The sequence below is a fragment of the Pelophylax lessonae genome, assembly GCF_965119305.1.
Source record: "Pelophylax lessonae genome assembly, chromosome: 7".
In the NCBI taxonomy this organism is placed as follows: Eukaryota; Metazoa; Chordata; class Amphibia; order Anura; family Ranidae; genus Pelophylax; species Pelophylax lessonae.
Genome location: NC_138774.1, coordinates 76,410,045 through 76,426,624, shown reverse-complemented (window position 1 = coordinate 76,426,624; position 16,580 = coordinate 76,410,045).

Sequence of the window (16,580 nt, the reverse complement as noted above, 5' to 3'; positions counted from 1 at the left end):
CTGAACACTTTTGATTGCCCACCGGTGCACATCTGACTGCCTATCTGTACATTTCCAAACGCCTACCTGGGCATTTCTGATTGCCCACCTGTACGTTTCTAATTATTTACATGTAAACAGAGCAGAAGACAGAAGGTGGAAAAGCCATACACCAGAACCCAGCCATTATATAGAGAGGTGAAGATATGGCTTCAGCCTGAACAGCTCCTGGCTATTCTCCTAAGGAGCATGGTGTTAACCATGCCTGCATAATGTATGATGAAATGTATGCTGTGTTCTGATCCGTGCTTTGTACCTGCATGGATATAAAATCCGGAACGTGCATGGAGAACTGTGCAGCTGGATGCCTTTCATTGATTTGAACTTGCTGACTGAATGGGTCTGCACAGAACACCGGTACATCCTGTGTGGGTGAGACAGCCCTTTACATGGGTGTACAGATAGGTGCACCTGTATGAATGAGGCCTTACTTTTGAAAAATTACATTAACATGAAACATTGAAGCTTCTATGATATTTGGATGTTGGGTTTACATATACTGTAGGGCACAGGTGTCAAACACAAGGCCCGTGAGCCAAGTCTGGCTTGCCAGGCCATTTCATGTGGCCCTCGCACCCAGGGCTTTTTTTCAGCTGGAATGTGGTGTAACTTTGTTCCGCCACCTCCGGCCCTTGCAGATCCCTACCTACCCTGCATGCACTCACAACAGGGTACAGCAGTGCCGACCAATGATTTCCCTTCAAGTGAGACAGAGACGCGGAGCCACCTACACTGCCGGGAGGTACTAGAGTCAGGTAGATGAGATGTAAGGAATCTTTTTGGGGGGTGGCCACTCTGAACTCCGCACACCACGTAATTCTTATCTCTGCACTATGTACATAGCGCACCCATAAACCCTGTACTCTGTATGTCATACACTCCTCAACCCTGCAGTCTGTACATAGCACACCTCTGTACTCTGCAATCTGTATGTAGCACACTCGTAAACTCTACACTCTGTACACTGCATACTTCTAAGTATCTAAGTAGATGCATAGTTTTACAGATACAACTGGCGCTTTGAGGACAACACTAATGCTGATGCGGCTCACAATTAAATAGAGTTTGACAACCCTGCTTATGGCAGCCATATGTAGGCAGGTGCAGCTAGCTAGTCTGCCACTAGGTGGCTCTGTGCTAAAATAATGTCTGCATATAGCAGACAAAGTCATCAGGTGCTAGGCATCTTTTAGTTAGAGCTCTCCTGCAGTGATATCATGCATGAGTCAGTGCCCAGTTATAAGCCAGGTTGGGAGGAGCCATAGGGCACTTGGGGCATGGGAGCCAATCACCCCACACCAGCACAGATCTAACCAGCACATGAAGGCCCTGTACAGGAAAGGGGGCTGGGGAAAAGTAGACCTGCACCCAGGAGATTCGTCTGTAGTTTTTCTGACCTTTATAAAAGTGAGGTCTAGGATGGATTGTAAAAGACCTTTTAAGCCAAAGAGTTCCCTAAGGGAGGCTATTCCCCTGGAGGGTCCCAGGAGAGGTGCATCCGTGGAGGAGGTACCTACAAAGAACCAGTCCTGTGATAACACATGACCCTGGGTGGAAAAAAAGAGACTGTTAGAGGAAAATGGCAGCTTGAAGTGCTGCATATGCTTTCACATGTGACTGCTGCAGACTGTCTACAAAATGTGATTGACTATGTAATGTCGGGTGACTCCGGAATGTATGTCGATGTGATGTGACTGTTATGCCATTTCCTGAGTACCATCAGTAAAGTGCAGCAACCCCATTCATGTGTGGATATTCCTTCATTAGGATATAAAAGTCAACAGCTGGGAATGTAGTGTGGATCCCTCTGGCAAGAAGTGGTGCAATATGCCGGAGGGTTCGGCCTGGAAGGATAGTGTTCTAGCAAGGGCAGAAGTGGGGCAGGGATTTGTGCTGTTGGTGCCAATTCTAGCCAATTGCAAAGCCCCCCTTACACATATATGGACTGTGATTGTCACATGATATAAGTAGCTATGGTGTAAGTCATGCAATAACATCCACACATATGGAGCTCAACCAATCATATTGAGCTACTTTGTAGGGTGTTATGAGTCATGGCACAGCTGGAGTTTTTCTTGGGATTTTTCCAGTTTACTTGGTGCATTTGCACATGATTACAGCTCTCCATGATTGGTCATCTAAAGTTCTGCATGCGCTTATTTTTAGAACCCTAGAGATTATTTTTACTTCTTCCCTCTGTATGGAATCTTTCTATCATATAATATATCTTGGTCTAACATGAGGACAAACAACAAGCTCTCCAGTATTTATGAGTTGTCTTAATTTCTAATAATCATCAAATCTGTTTTCTTAAAAGGTGATTCTTACTTTCCAATGGCCACCTTTATCTTATGTTGTGTGTTGTTCGGTTTTTGTGGCACTTTAGAATGCCTAGCTATCAGTTCAATATACAGTCATTCATTTCCATCTTCATTTCCCAATTTAGACCAGAAATCAAGTTGTAAGTTAAAATTGGAAGTCATGAACACAGAAAGCAATCTTCTGACCCAGTCTACAGAGCAAACAATAAGATACAAGACCTTCCAGACCAAACAGGAGATTAATTCATCAATACATTGAAGTGTTACTGCCGTCCGTAATTAGTGGCTGCAAACTGACCTCTGGGTCAGCGTAGTGGGAGGAAATAGACAGCCTGTCACCAGCATTGTGCCTGTAGGCAAATGAGGCTCTATGACGGGCCAGTCGTCAGCAGGTGCAAAACAGAAGATATTAGAGAAGGGTGGATGTGTCAAATTAACAGGGTGACAAATATGAACAGATGGAAATGGGATGAAGCAACATGCATGGACTTTGTTTGACACCTCTGAATCAGGACCATTCACACAGATATTCTCTTGAGGTTCAGGACATGATTGGTTTACTCAAGGTTTACATCAGGTTAACTGGATTTAAAAAACAAAATCACCTTAAAGCTGAACCATTACTAAAGTTTGTTTCTTTAACTTTTAAGCATGCATAGTCTCCAGCAAGCTTGTCATTCACACATTCTACACCTTTTGTCATCCATTCCACAATGCTGTGGCTGTAAGGCAGCCACCATATTTATAAAGGTGTTCTACCTTTTCCTATACCCTCACCCTGATTACATTATCAATTTAATCCAGTCATGAGAAGCAGGACTGTGTGGGATATAGTTCTGATAATGTCAATGGGCTGGGAGGCTCCTGTAAACCTGGAAGAACAGTGGGTGCCTAGGTATTGTCAAGAATTTTCTTTTAGGTGCTGAAGGTACATTTTTTGTACTTATTGCTTTGTCAAACTAACTTTGTCAGTGCTAACGAATCCCTGCACAATGAAAGTCACTCTTAAGGTTATAAGTGTAAGTCCACTTTAAAGTAGACCTTAACAGGAAGAGTGATGATGTGCTAGAAGAGGGGTCTCTGAACTTTCTAAACAAAGGACCAGTTTAGATCTTTAGGGGGGGGGGGCAGAGGAGAGCCAGTGAGAGCATAAAATGCTCCAGCACCAGTGTGAGTAGACCAGGCTTAATGATCACTGGGAGTATAAATTATACAGCACCTGTGGTCAGTAGGAGGAGGAATAGTGCCCCGTCATTAGTATTAGTGGGAGGAATTATGCCTTATCATTGGTGTCAGTGGAAGGAATAGTGCCCAATCATTGGTATCCACAGAAGAAAGCGTGCCCCAATGTTGGCATCAGTGGGAGGAATGATGCCTCGTTGATAGTGGAAGGATTAGTGCCTCATATTAATGAGAGGATCAGTGTCCCAAGTAGTGCTGCAAACCTCCCACAGCATTATTTATTTAAAAAACATGGAAAATTTACTGATGGAACACATTTTTTACTGACAACCTTAAAAAAAATGAGAGAATGGGGGAGGTTTGGGACTTTGAATGAGACGCACGGTGGGATATGCCGTGCATCTCCATCCCGGTTCAATGTACATAAAAAGAAAAGGTTGGGACTTTGAGTGAGAGACACGAAACGACTTGCAGGAAAAAATGTCAAATTTATTAATGAGTACATACATGTAAAAATTGCATAAAAAGTCATACATGAAAATGTTGTTGCATACATAGAGTAAAGGTAATACATTGTCACAGATCCAGTGTTCATGGCAACCAAAAGACAGATTTCCAAGAAATATAAAATGATTGATATCGCAACATCAAAGAGTACAATTAATCACAGTAGTAGAGTATTTATATAAAATCGTAACATCGTAGACTCGACGCGTTTCGTGGATCAGATATGCCACTTCATCAGGAGTTGATGTTAGATCTAAAAAATATATATATACATATGTGTATCAGGAAAAAGCAAATGGTGATGAATGAAGACTGGAAGGGGGAGGGGAAGAGAGGCAGTAGCCTCAAATACCCAACACTTACACTGTAATGAGATGGTAACTGGTACTGGAAACGAGGCATGGCCCCGAATGTCTCCCATGGAAGCTGAGGGCACACATAGCAGGTGATCCAGGCTGAACACGCCACACAGATGAAGAGTGTGGGCTGGGATGAGTGGAGTAGAAGTGGTACATGTAGCAGCAAAAGGGAGATGTCTATAAAAGTATAAATGAAGAGTATGTATAGTAATTATATACAAAAAGTATATTGATGTATATAAGGTTAGAATAATACCATGGTGCTGCTAACATGGTGAAGGTGAACTTGATGGGAAACAGTGGTGAATGTGACACCAAGTGAAGTATGAAAGGTGAAATAGGGAGTCTAGAGAATATAAAGACTGGTAACCCAAACAATTAACAGTGAAGCCAAGGGATGGGAATGGAACAAGCCCAAAGGAAAGGTGTGGGTAAGTACAAAGACCACAAACCAAGATATGAATACCAAAGAGGCCATGGGTGTATTACAAAAAAGAGTGCAGAGCAAATAACTAAAATGGAACCCAGACTCCAAGCATATGCGTCCCGTGTCTGCCGAGAATGACACTGTGCTGTGGTCCCAGCGTCCCGCCAGTTTATATAGAGGGCTGCCGTGGAGCGGACAGCCACCATGGGCATGCTGTCTCATCAATCATCATCATGTGAACACGATACATGAGGACAAAAGCAGCATGGTTAACGCGTTTCAAAAACACATTTGCTTAGTCGTAACCCTCAAAGTGTGAGATTAACTCTTATATGTCAAGTGACACATGAATCCAGTAATTGCCTAAATGAGCGGCCTCAGACAAATGTAGGAAAAACAAACACAAAAAACATGCAAAAAACACACAAAGAAAGTTAACTACTTATTAGATGTACAGTATAAAACAAAATTGTAAAAAGAATGTACCAACATTCATGGAAGTTTGTCCAAAAACCGACATGAATGCTGCCAACAGAAGGAAACATTCAAGAAAAACACACATGTGAATAATGTTAAGCACGATAAAATAAATAACTTTAAAGTAAACTAAAAGTTAAACAAATACCAGCTATAAAACCTTCACATGTTGCTACGAGAACAATAATACATTTGTACATGTAAAATAGTAGGTGAATGTAATAAATAGCTAATCCATACAAGTAATCAATATATAAGTGAAAAATGTACAGCTAATATTGGACCAGAGCTAGAAAAAAATGAATGAATCCTATTGAAATTAGGATAAATACAGGCAGGGGGAGACAAAATACAGATCCATAACAATGACGATCCGCAGAATGTTTGTACAATGCAGTATAGTGTAACTAAAGGAGAAAGGGCCAAGGTATAATCGGAAAAATATAAAACCAGGATTAGTAAACTTACGAAAAGGGTATAAGGACTCCAAGTGTTAAAAAATAAATAAATAAATAAATAATCATTTATAATAGTGTGTAACATCATAATTCAAAATTTAAACCACCTGGAGTCCTAGTATTAAGTTTAAAAATCCAGAACACCTCTCTTTCACAGAGGAGACAAAACGCATCTCCCCCTCTCAAGGTTGTTTTGACTTTTTCTATAATCTGTACCTGAACCAATGAGAGGTCACTCGCATGTGTTGAATTGAAATGGCGTGCTACATTTATGGATTGATGATTCCTGATATCGGTGTTCATGAAAACGGTTCCCGAGTCTACGAATAGTCCTTCTTACATATTGTACAGAACATGCCCTACATGTAATAACGTAGATAAATTTGTGTTACAATTGTAGAAATTGTTGATCTTAAAAAGTTCACCACTAACTGCGGAACATACATTATCAACCAATAATATACAATCCTGTACATGGGCGTCCGCAGGTAGGGGCAAGGGGGGGGAGGGGGGGGCAAATGCCCCCCCCCCCGACTCTCAACTTCCCCTTTTAATTTTAAGTGGTTGTTAAGCCACTTTATACCATCATGTCTGGTCTGTTTAACAATCCTGTGTGTCTGTATATGTGTTTTAAAAAAAAAAAAGCCGTTATTTACCAGTTTTCAGAGGGTTGAGCGCCGCTCACGTGATCCGTCGGCTCTCTCCTCTCCCCATCTGACAGCTGCCTGCAGTGGGCAGGGCCGAGGATTGGCGCTCTGAAAACTTGTAAAGAATGGCTTATTTTTATAAAACACAGACACAGGGGCAACACAGGAATTATTAAACAGACTGTAGACAGGATATTAAACTTTAAATGAAACTACAGCAGCAGGAGGGGAGGGGGCGGGCACTGACACAGGAGCAGACAGGCAGGGAGGGAGGAAGGGGGGAGAGGACAGAGGAGGACAGGAGGGTTGCGGATGACTGAGGCACGTAAACTGAACACAGTGCCAGGACTCAGCAGCCATGGTATACCATGGTCAGTTTACAGAGGGGAGGGCATAACCAGGAAGGATCAGCCAGGTATTCTAAGTGATAGAAGGGGCCAAATTATACAGCAAAGCACTGTGCTGTATAACATGCTTTAAGGGAACAGGATCATTTGTTTCTTTTTTGTTTGTTTTTTAGGTTAACAAATGCTGTAAAAATAAATGCTGCTGTTTGCTCTTTAAAAATAAATGCTCAAAATAAGTATAATGACCAAGCCCCTCCCCTTCATGACATTGTTGAAAAGGGGCGAAGCATGGGTGACCTTAAAATAATGCCCTCCCCTGAAAAAAGTTCTGCGGACGCCCATGGTCCTGTATGACTTTGGTCCGAATGCAATGCAAATTCAGCCATGCAATCTGTATGGCTGAATTTGCATCCCACAGACATTGCATGTGATTTGCACAGCAGTGCGGTACGAATCACATGCGATATCTCACATCGCATATGTGTGATCCTGCACTAAATGATTGAGAAAGAAATATAATTTGATACAAGATGTACTCTGTCACTATAATGTATAGTAACGGACATGTTACAAACCAACAACAAACTTTAGATGGTCACACAGAGAACCATCACATTTTTGTGTGTTAACTAATAACAGCATCCACACTAGTAGATTTTTGAACAAACATTTGTATGAATATTCGTATAAACATTCATACAAAAATTCTTTGTACACTTGATGAGTGAACGAATGTCATTCGATTTTGGATTAAATGTAATTTCCTAAATGAAAACCACATTCACTGTTAGAAATTTGTTAGTTCGAAAAAGATTTTCCACCCTGCTCCTTTGAATTTTCTCGCCACTGTGATAAAAAATAAACATCAATTTTACACCACTAACCATTATAAAACTAAATGAAATAAAAATCAAAAATTGTGTATATATAAGGTGTATAGCCAGTTATGTTTTTATCATAAAAGGAAACTCCTTTCATCTCTGTTATCCCAAATGAGGCAATTTAATGGATGTTTTTTGCTCTGGATACAATGGTGGCAGTCTTTATTTTTTAAACCAAAAACTGCTAAAGCTCTACCTAATAATAAAGTACATTATTCAAAAATCTTCTCATATATTAAATCAGGTGGATAGGAGGTGATATAACACCTCCCCCCCGCCAGTCAAATGTCCTCTGAAACGCAATCCAAACGCTGATCGCATAACCTCAGTGTATCAATTTGTGCAAATATACAAATATATAAACAAATAATATGTGCAACAAAGCAAATAAATAGTTAAACATTAAGCGCCGGTTCACACTACCGCGACGCTACTTCCAGGGGCGACCTCCGAGATTGCGGTGCGAGCAGCGCGCCGCGACCTCGGAGCGGCCGCCACGGACTTCATAACATTGAAGTCTATGGCGGTCGCCTCCTGGTCGCCCCAAAGAAGCTCCGGACCCTTTTTCTAGGTCGGAGCGACTTGTGTCGCTCCTATTAGAACGGGTCCGCAGCTTCCCTATGGGAGGCGACCTGCGGCGACCTGTGAGGCGACCAGGTCGCCTCACAGGTCGCCCTAGTGTGAACCGGGGCTAAATATATTCAATTAGTCCAGTGCAAGGTCAATATATATATATAGAATGCTAAAAATAAAGTCCAATTCATGCAAAAAAAATATAAAGTGCATCCATATACAGTGCAGTTCATGCAAAAAAATATTTAAGGTGCGTTCATTTAAATTCAGAGCTAGTGCCTGAACTGGACTGTATATGGATGCACTTTACATTTTCTTAGCATGAATTGGACTTTATTTTTATCAATATATATATATATATATATATATATATATATATTGATCTTGCACTGGACTGATAAGTTACATCTATTGTTTAACTTTCTATTTGCTTTTTTGCACATATTATTTGTTTCCATATTTATATATTTGCACAAATTGATACACTGAGGTTATGTTTTCATAATTAGTGATAGCTGTGGGTTATGCACTATTTTAACATTTTTGAAGATTTTTGATTATTGTACTTTATTAATAGGTACGCCTTTCCAGTTATTGGTTTATTGAGTTTTATATTTGCATTAGTGAATGCTTTTTGGTAGCAGCTGCTATCTGTAGATAATGTTTGAGGATTTTGGGCTGTGGATCAGCGCAGGAAGTCACCTATTTGCTTTTTAGGTTTTTTTTTGGTTTGTTTGTGTCTTGTCAGGGAGATTTCCCGTTAACTCCTTTTCCCAGAGACACAGAAGGAAAGTGGAAGAGACCTCTCCAAAGCAATGAGGTATCCTCTTTGATGGCTCTTTCACACTCGGGGTGTACTGCGGTGCGATCGTTGTTTGGATTGCTTTTCAGAGGACATTTGACAGGCAGTGAGGATGTGTTTTATCACCTCCTCTTCACCTGATTTATTCCTTTAATGTTGCACTACCATGTAACAGTCGTGGCGCAGCCCCATTGAAATAAATGGGGGAGTTTGACAGGTGGTTCTCTGCACCCTGCATAAAAAATGCAGCAAGTGTACAGCCCTGTCTAGCTGTATTTTGTCAATACAGGTGAGCAGTTGGGGGGCAGTAAAACTGCAGCTCAGCCGCCCATTATTTTTAAATTTTTACCATATCAGTGGCGGCTGATGCTCCATGGGCAGACGGGCCGCACCATACCATCCCCCCCAGACCACACCAGGCCGCACACCATAAACACCCCCTGTCGCAGGCTCACTCCCCCTGCCTGGAGGGAGGGCAGGCAGCAGCAGCAAACTGCGGTGGCGGCTTCGGCTACTCCCCCCTCAGTCTTCTGCGTCTCCTACCTCCTCCTCCATGGACAATGGCATGGCTTCTCCTTTCGGCCAATCAGGAAACGGGTCTCGGACCCACTTCCTGATTGGCCAAGAGGACAATCCGTGTGACAATAGCAGTATTCATTCGCTTTTGTCACACAACTGGGTGGGCTTGGGGCGCACTGCTCTGTGACCCGAGCCCACCCTTTCTTTTTAGCCTATTAGAGCCTCTGGCTCTAATCACATGCTAACAAATAAAAAAGCCCCATTGCATTGGATTCCATGCATCTGGCGCCCTGCATGTAGATTAGGGGGCCAGACGCATGGATGGGGGGAGCGGCGCCCCTGCGCCCCCAATGCACTAGCCGCCACTGTACCATATTTCTTAACCAATATAGAATTTAACAATCACTTTAATTGTGGTAAGTATGGACCCCGCTTTGGAGTAGGAGTCCATGCAGACAACCATTCCTCTCCAGATAGTACTGTTTACACCGTTTGAATCCATCCATTGAAGTCTTGTAGTTGGGATCTATTTTGACCCATCTGTATCCACTACTTCCAAGTCCACTTTAGGTTTAAAGCGTAACTCCCCTATTGTTGAAAAAAAAGAAAAAAGGTTTTGGCTTTACGCACATTTTTGTCAAAAGGGTTACTTGGTTTGCCTTAATTTGAAATTTTATGCAATTTATAACCCGATTTTTTTAGTCTTTTAACATTTCTTCCCGGATCTCATTGACCAGGATACAATGTTCCCAAAAAGAAGACAGTGCCTGAACCAGGGAACATCAAACTTTATATGCTCTGGCTGAGGTTTAGGATCATTTAGGAGACAATAGGCTCAACTCAAGGAATTACACAAGGATAAGAATTTTTATTTTCTGCCACAGTACTGTAATCTCATAGGACGTAGCTAAAAATAACTGTCACTTATTTGAAAATAAGGATTCTTATTCTGTTTCCTATTCTTATTATAGCTTTGTGAATTGAGCCTAACATTACCAGAAGCTAAAAGGAGTAGTAGTAGGCAGTGTTAACATCAAATTTCGATTTAGTTTTAGTCAAATAAAATCGAATGGGTTTGGCTAAATTATAATGCATTTTTTAAATATTTCTCTAGAATCGCCAAATTAATTATATACTCCTGGAGTAAAAATCTAATAGCATGTTATTATTGATGGTATTAGGTTTGAACATGCACCACAGACACAGATTTAGCCATCGTAATATATATCCAGTGTTAATTTTGATGTCAAATTTTGATTCAGTTTTAGTCATAGGGCACAGTTCACTAAGCAATATTTTACAGCATCCGAGTAGGCGAAAGGCTGTGCGAAAAAAAAAAAAAAACTACAATTCACAAAGAAACACTCCTTAAAATCTTGCATGCGTTATCTTTCCGAAATATGGCTTAAATACTGAATGAAACCGTGCAGTAAGTTATCAAAAGCCCCTGATATGATGCTTTTCCAAAATAGTGTACGGCAGCCACCAATTTAGTCATGGCTTGTATGGCATGGCTTCTCTGTGCTGAGGGCTCAAGGTACCATATGAATTGGGTATGAAGCTCCATGATATGTGGCTTGCATAACTCGAATTTCTGCAGGGTATCAGCATAAGTGAGTTGATCCCGCAGTGTGCGCTCTTTAAAGCTTCTTTCTTTAAAAAGGACCACTTGAGATCTTCTCCTCTTCCTCTTCTGCTTTGCTTTAACCACTTCTGGGCCAGAAAGATTTACCCCCTTAACCTCCCTGGCGGTATGATTCTTTCCAATTTTAGGTGCTGAAAGCGGTACCATTATTTTGCATGTAATTCTTAAGAATGAGCAGCCCAAACCAACTATTTACATATGATTTTTTTTTTTTTACTGTGCGTTCTTCTTTAATTATAACATCTCGGGTATGATAAAGTTTGAAACACAAAATCATAAATTATAATATAATAAATAACTATAAATAAGTTAAAGTATGTGTATATATATATATATATATATATATATATATATATACTGTATATATACTTATATCTCTATCAGTTTTGCACATCGAGAGACTGAAATTTTTGCCCATTCCTACTTGCAAAACAGCTCGAGCTCAGTGAGGTTGGATGGAGAGCGTTTGTGAACAGCAGTTTTCAGTTCTTTCCACAGATTCTCGATTGGATTCAGGTCTGGACTTTGACTTGGCAATTCTAACACCTGGATATGTTTATTTGTGAACCATTCCATTGTAGATTTTGCTTTATGTTTTGGATCATTGTCTTCTTGGAAGACAAATCTCTGTCCCAGTCTCAGGTCTTTTGCAGACTCCATCAGGTTTTCTTCCAGAATGGTCCTGTATTTGGCTCCATCCATCTTCTCATCAATTTTAACCATCTTCCCTGTCCCTGCTGAAGAAAAGCAGGCCCAAACCACGATGCTGCCACCACCATGTTTGACAATGGGGATGGTGTGTTCAGGGTGATGTGCTGTGTTGCTTTTACGCCAAACATAATGTTTTGCATTGTTGCCAAAAAGTTTGATTTTGGTTTCATCTGACCAGAGCACCTTCTTCCACATGTTTGGTGTGTCTCCCAGGTGGCTTGTGGCAAACTTTAAACAACACTTTTTATGGATATCTTTAAGAAATGGCTTTCTTCTTGCCACTCTTCCATAAAGGCCAGATTTGTGCAGTATACGACTGATTGTTGTCCTATGGACAGAGTCTCCCACCTCAGCTGTAGATCTCGGCAGTTCATCCAGAGTGATCATGGGCCTCTTGGCTGCATCTCTGATCAGTCTTCTCCTTGTATGAGCTGAAAGTTTAGAGGGACGGCCAGGTCTTCGTAGATTTGCAGTGGTCTGATACTCCTTCCATTTCAATATTATCGCTTGCACAGTGCTCCTTGGGATGTTTAAAGCTTGGGAAATCTTTTTGTATCCAAATCCGGCTTTAAACTTCTCCACAGCAGTATCTCGGACCTGCCTAGTGTTCTTCATGATGCTCTCTGCGCTTTAAACGGACCTCTGAGACTATCACAGTGCAGGTGCATTTATACGGAGACGTGATTACACACAGGTGGATTCTATTTGTCATCATTAGTCATTTAGGTCAACGTTGGATCATTCAGAGATCCTAAGTGAACTTCTGGAGAGAGTTTGCTGCACTGAAAGTAAAGGGGCTGAATAATTTTGCACGCCCAATTTTCAGTTTTTTATTTGTTAACAAAGTTTGAAATATCCAATAAATTTTGTTCCACTTCATGATTGTGTCCCACTCATTGTTGATTCTTCACAAAAAATTACAGTTTTATATCTTTATGTTTGAAGCCTGAAATGTGGCAAAAGGTTGAAAAGTTCAAGGGGGCCGAATACTTTCGCAAGGCACTGTATATATATATATATATATATATATGTATACATATATTATATATATGTGTGTGTATACATATATATATAGATATACGTGTATATATATATATATATATATATACAGAAAAAGTACAGTAAAACTGCAGGAAAGGCCATGGGGGGCAAACTAATGTGAACTTATTTTATTTTGTAATATTAGTGTGTTTGGTGTGTTTTACTATTTGAATTTGCCGCCGGTTCCACCCCCCTGCGAGCTTCACGTCGCAGGAGACAGAAGCCGTGCACAGAGCATCGGGAGGAAGATCCGGCCGCCGCACACTGCTGGGATACATCGCTGGATCCCGGGGACAAGGTGAGTACCATTTCTTCCTGGATCCAGCGATCTTCCTAGCGGTACACCGAGTGTGGCTCGGGGTTACCGCTTTTGGCACTGAAATTTAACCCCGAGCCACACTCGGGAATCCCGCTAGGAAGGTTAATGACCAGGCCATTTTTTTGCGACACTGCATTACTTTAACTGACAATTGCGCGGTCGTGCAATGCTGTACCCTAAAAAATTGATGTCCTTTTTTTCTTTTGTTGGTGTTTGATCACCTGTGCGATTTTTATTTTTTGTGCAATAAACAAAAAAAGAGCGACAATTCTGAAAAAAAAAAAAAACAACAATATTTTTTACTTTCTGCTATATAACATTCCCAATATAAAAAAAAGTAAAAAATCTAATTTTTTTTCATCATTTTAGGCCAATTTGTATCCTGCTACATATTTTTGGTAAATCAAAATCCCTAAAGGTGTATAATGATTGGTTTGCGCCAAAGCTATCTATGAACTAGGGGAAAGATTTATATTTTTGTTTATTTATTTATTTTTTACTAGTAATGGCGGCGATCAGCGATTTTTAGCGGGACTGCAACATCTCGGCGGACACCTAACTGACATTTTTGACACTTTTGGGTGGACCAGTGACATTACTACAGTAATCAGTGCAAAAAAAATGCACTGTTACTGTAATAATGACACTGGCAGGGAAGGGATTAACAGCAGGGCGATCAAAGGGTTAAATGTGTCCCTAGGGGGTGCTTTCTAACTGTTTGGGGGATGGGCTTGCTGCATAAACACAGAGACCTGTGTTCCTAAATAAGAGGAACACAGGAGCCCTGTGTTCATAACTGATAGAACAGAAATCTGCAGTGTTTACAATGGCAGACCGCCGTTCTTTCTCCACGGGGAGCGATTGCGGGTGGTTGGCGGCAATCACGGCTGTCGAGCCCGCTGATTAGCTGCCACTGTGGTGAATTGGCACGTGCGCATACCCCTGCTTGCGAGACGTACAGGTACATCATTTTGTGGGACAGAGCTGACCTGCCTCCCCGTAAAACGATGGTGACTGGTCGGCAAGCGGTTAAATTCCAGAAGACTGGATTCAAAGGGCTCCATCCTCTTTGCTATGCCATCTGCCAGTCTCCAGAGACAACTCCTGAGTAAAATCTAGCTGACTCCTGATCCAGCTTGCACTTTCCCATCTATTTTTTAAACCAATCACTGGGGGGGTGGGGGGATGGGGGGGGTCTGACCACTGCCATAGTTATCGCAAGTTTGGACCAGTTCCTAAATTACCATATGCATTTATTTATTTCCTTCTGTGAACTGACTTAAATGCCTTTTTATGCGGTGTTTGCGCTAAATACCGTATACGAGAAGTAGTGGATTTACATTTTCATTATTGCATAAGGTAAGTGGTCATGTGACTGTCAACACACGTGACAACCTTTACTGAATTGTGCCCATAGTCTTTTGGACTAAAATGCCATTTTGGGTTTAGTCGTATTTTAGTCATCTGAACTGTTTTAGTCGTATTTTAGACGACTAAAATAGTGTTAATTTAATCTACGAAAATATTTTTATTGACAAAATTAACACTGGTAGTAGGTAGTACTAGTTGTAAGCAGGCAGTCAAGTGCAGCTTAAAAATTTTAGGACGGAAATATTAGAATAAGTGAAAGGGTATTTCACCTGAATGGGTTTAGAGGAAAACTCCACTTTCATTAAAAAAATGTTCATTTAGAACATCATTTTCAACCAGGGTGCCTTGAGGCTTCTTCAGGGGTGCCAGGGGAGACTGGGCAAGGGGGCAATCGCCCCCTGGGCCACTCTGATGCCCTGTAAAAAGGCTGCACCACTTCTGCCATGGACATGCCTAAATTATACCTAGTGAAGGTAAGTAAAAAGTTCCTGCTCCTAACCTACTGAGTGCAGGATGAAGACAAGAACAGAGCCCAACCCCCCCCCCCCCCCCAACATGTAAATTGTGTCTGAGCAGAGGCCGGTTTCATGCCCCACTGGAGACTCCCCCCCGGCCAGACCCAACTGAACTGTCCCAGCTCCCCCCAAGAGTCCCCTGCTGTCCAGGTCAGGAACCCAGATTCGGCTGGTGGGTAGAGAGTACCTGGAGTGGAGCTTCAGCTTGGAATGGGGGTCAGAACAAGGCCGGAAAGAGGGAGAGTGCAAGGGGGGCTGAGTCGCTGTACCATGGACCTCTGGATTGTACTTGCCCCCTTGGCTGAAAGTTGCCAGTCAGCCCCTGAGGGGTGCCTTAGCAAAATGCCCAAAAAATTTCTTATAAATTGTATAGAAGCCAGCAGGTGGATGAAGCCTGCCTTTTAGTTACACAAAGCCACAGGTTTTAATTAGGCACCATTACGACTTTCTAGACCAGTGATGGCGAACCTTGGCACCCCAGATGTTTTGAAACTACATTTTCCCATGATGCTCAACTACACTACAGAGTGCATGAGCATCATGGGAAGTGTAGTTCCAAAACATCTGGGGTGCCAAGGTTCGCCATCACTGTTCTAGACATCGGCATCCTAACAACCAATGACATCATTAGTTAATAAGGGGAATGTCTGTCTCCTCCACAGCATCCTTGTTTGAACCTTCTCTGCCCACTGCCCTCAGCACTGGGGACACATTAGCTGACTGATGGAGAGAAAATGAGGGAGAAGAGAAACATTGGAATACTAGTCAGTACCAGTGTGCAAAAGTGTATTTTCTTTGGAAGAAAAAAATCACCTCTAACATTGGGTTTCCTACGTATTGATGTTGCTGCATTATGTAAAACTATTAGAATAGTTTTTTTACATTTAAGAATGGGGTGCCTCAAGACTGTTCAAAATGTTTAAGGGTGCTTTGAGATTGTCTATACTTTTAAAGGGTGCATTGACTGGAAAAAAGGTTGAGAAACACTGATCCAGACTATGTTTTTGTACGACTTCTTTGCAACTATTGCCATTTGGGGTGATCTGTACTAAACTCGTTGTGTACTGAACATCTCAAGAAATCTTCTTTCCTGTACATGTTATAGGCTTTTTCCTGTAGTTTTCTCTTTTAGTGCTCATTCACATCAATGTGTAGAGACCTGCGTTTTTCTGCACCTGATCAATGTACTGTATGTCTCCGTTCACACCAGAAAAAGTGGAGAGATGCAGAGCGGACTACACCAGAGCTCACCTGCAGTGCATAGAAGTAGTGAAGTGTTGCTTTGTGACATTTCAATAAAGTTAAAAAAAAAAAATCAATACAAAAGGTAAGCAGTGCCATGCAATATAAAAAAAGTAAAGCACCTCCCATGCAGAACAGACACCAGCTCTCATGCTGAAATGGTTTGTTTTAGCATACCAGCTGTTGTGAATGATTCC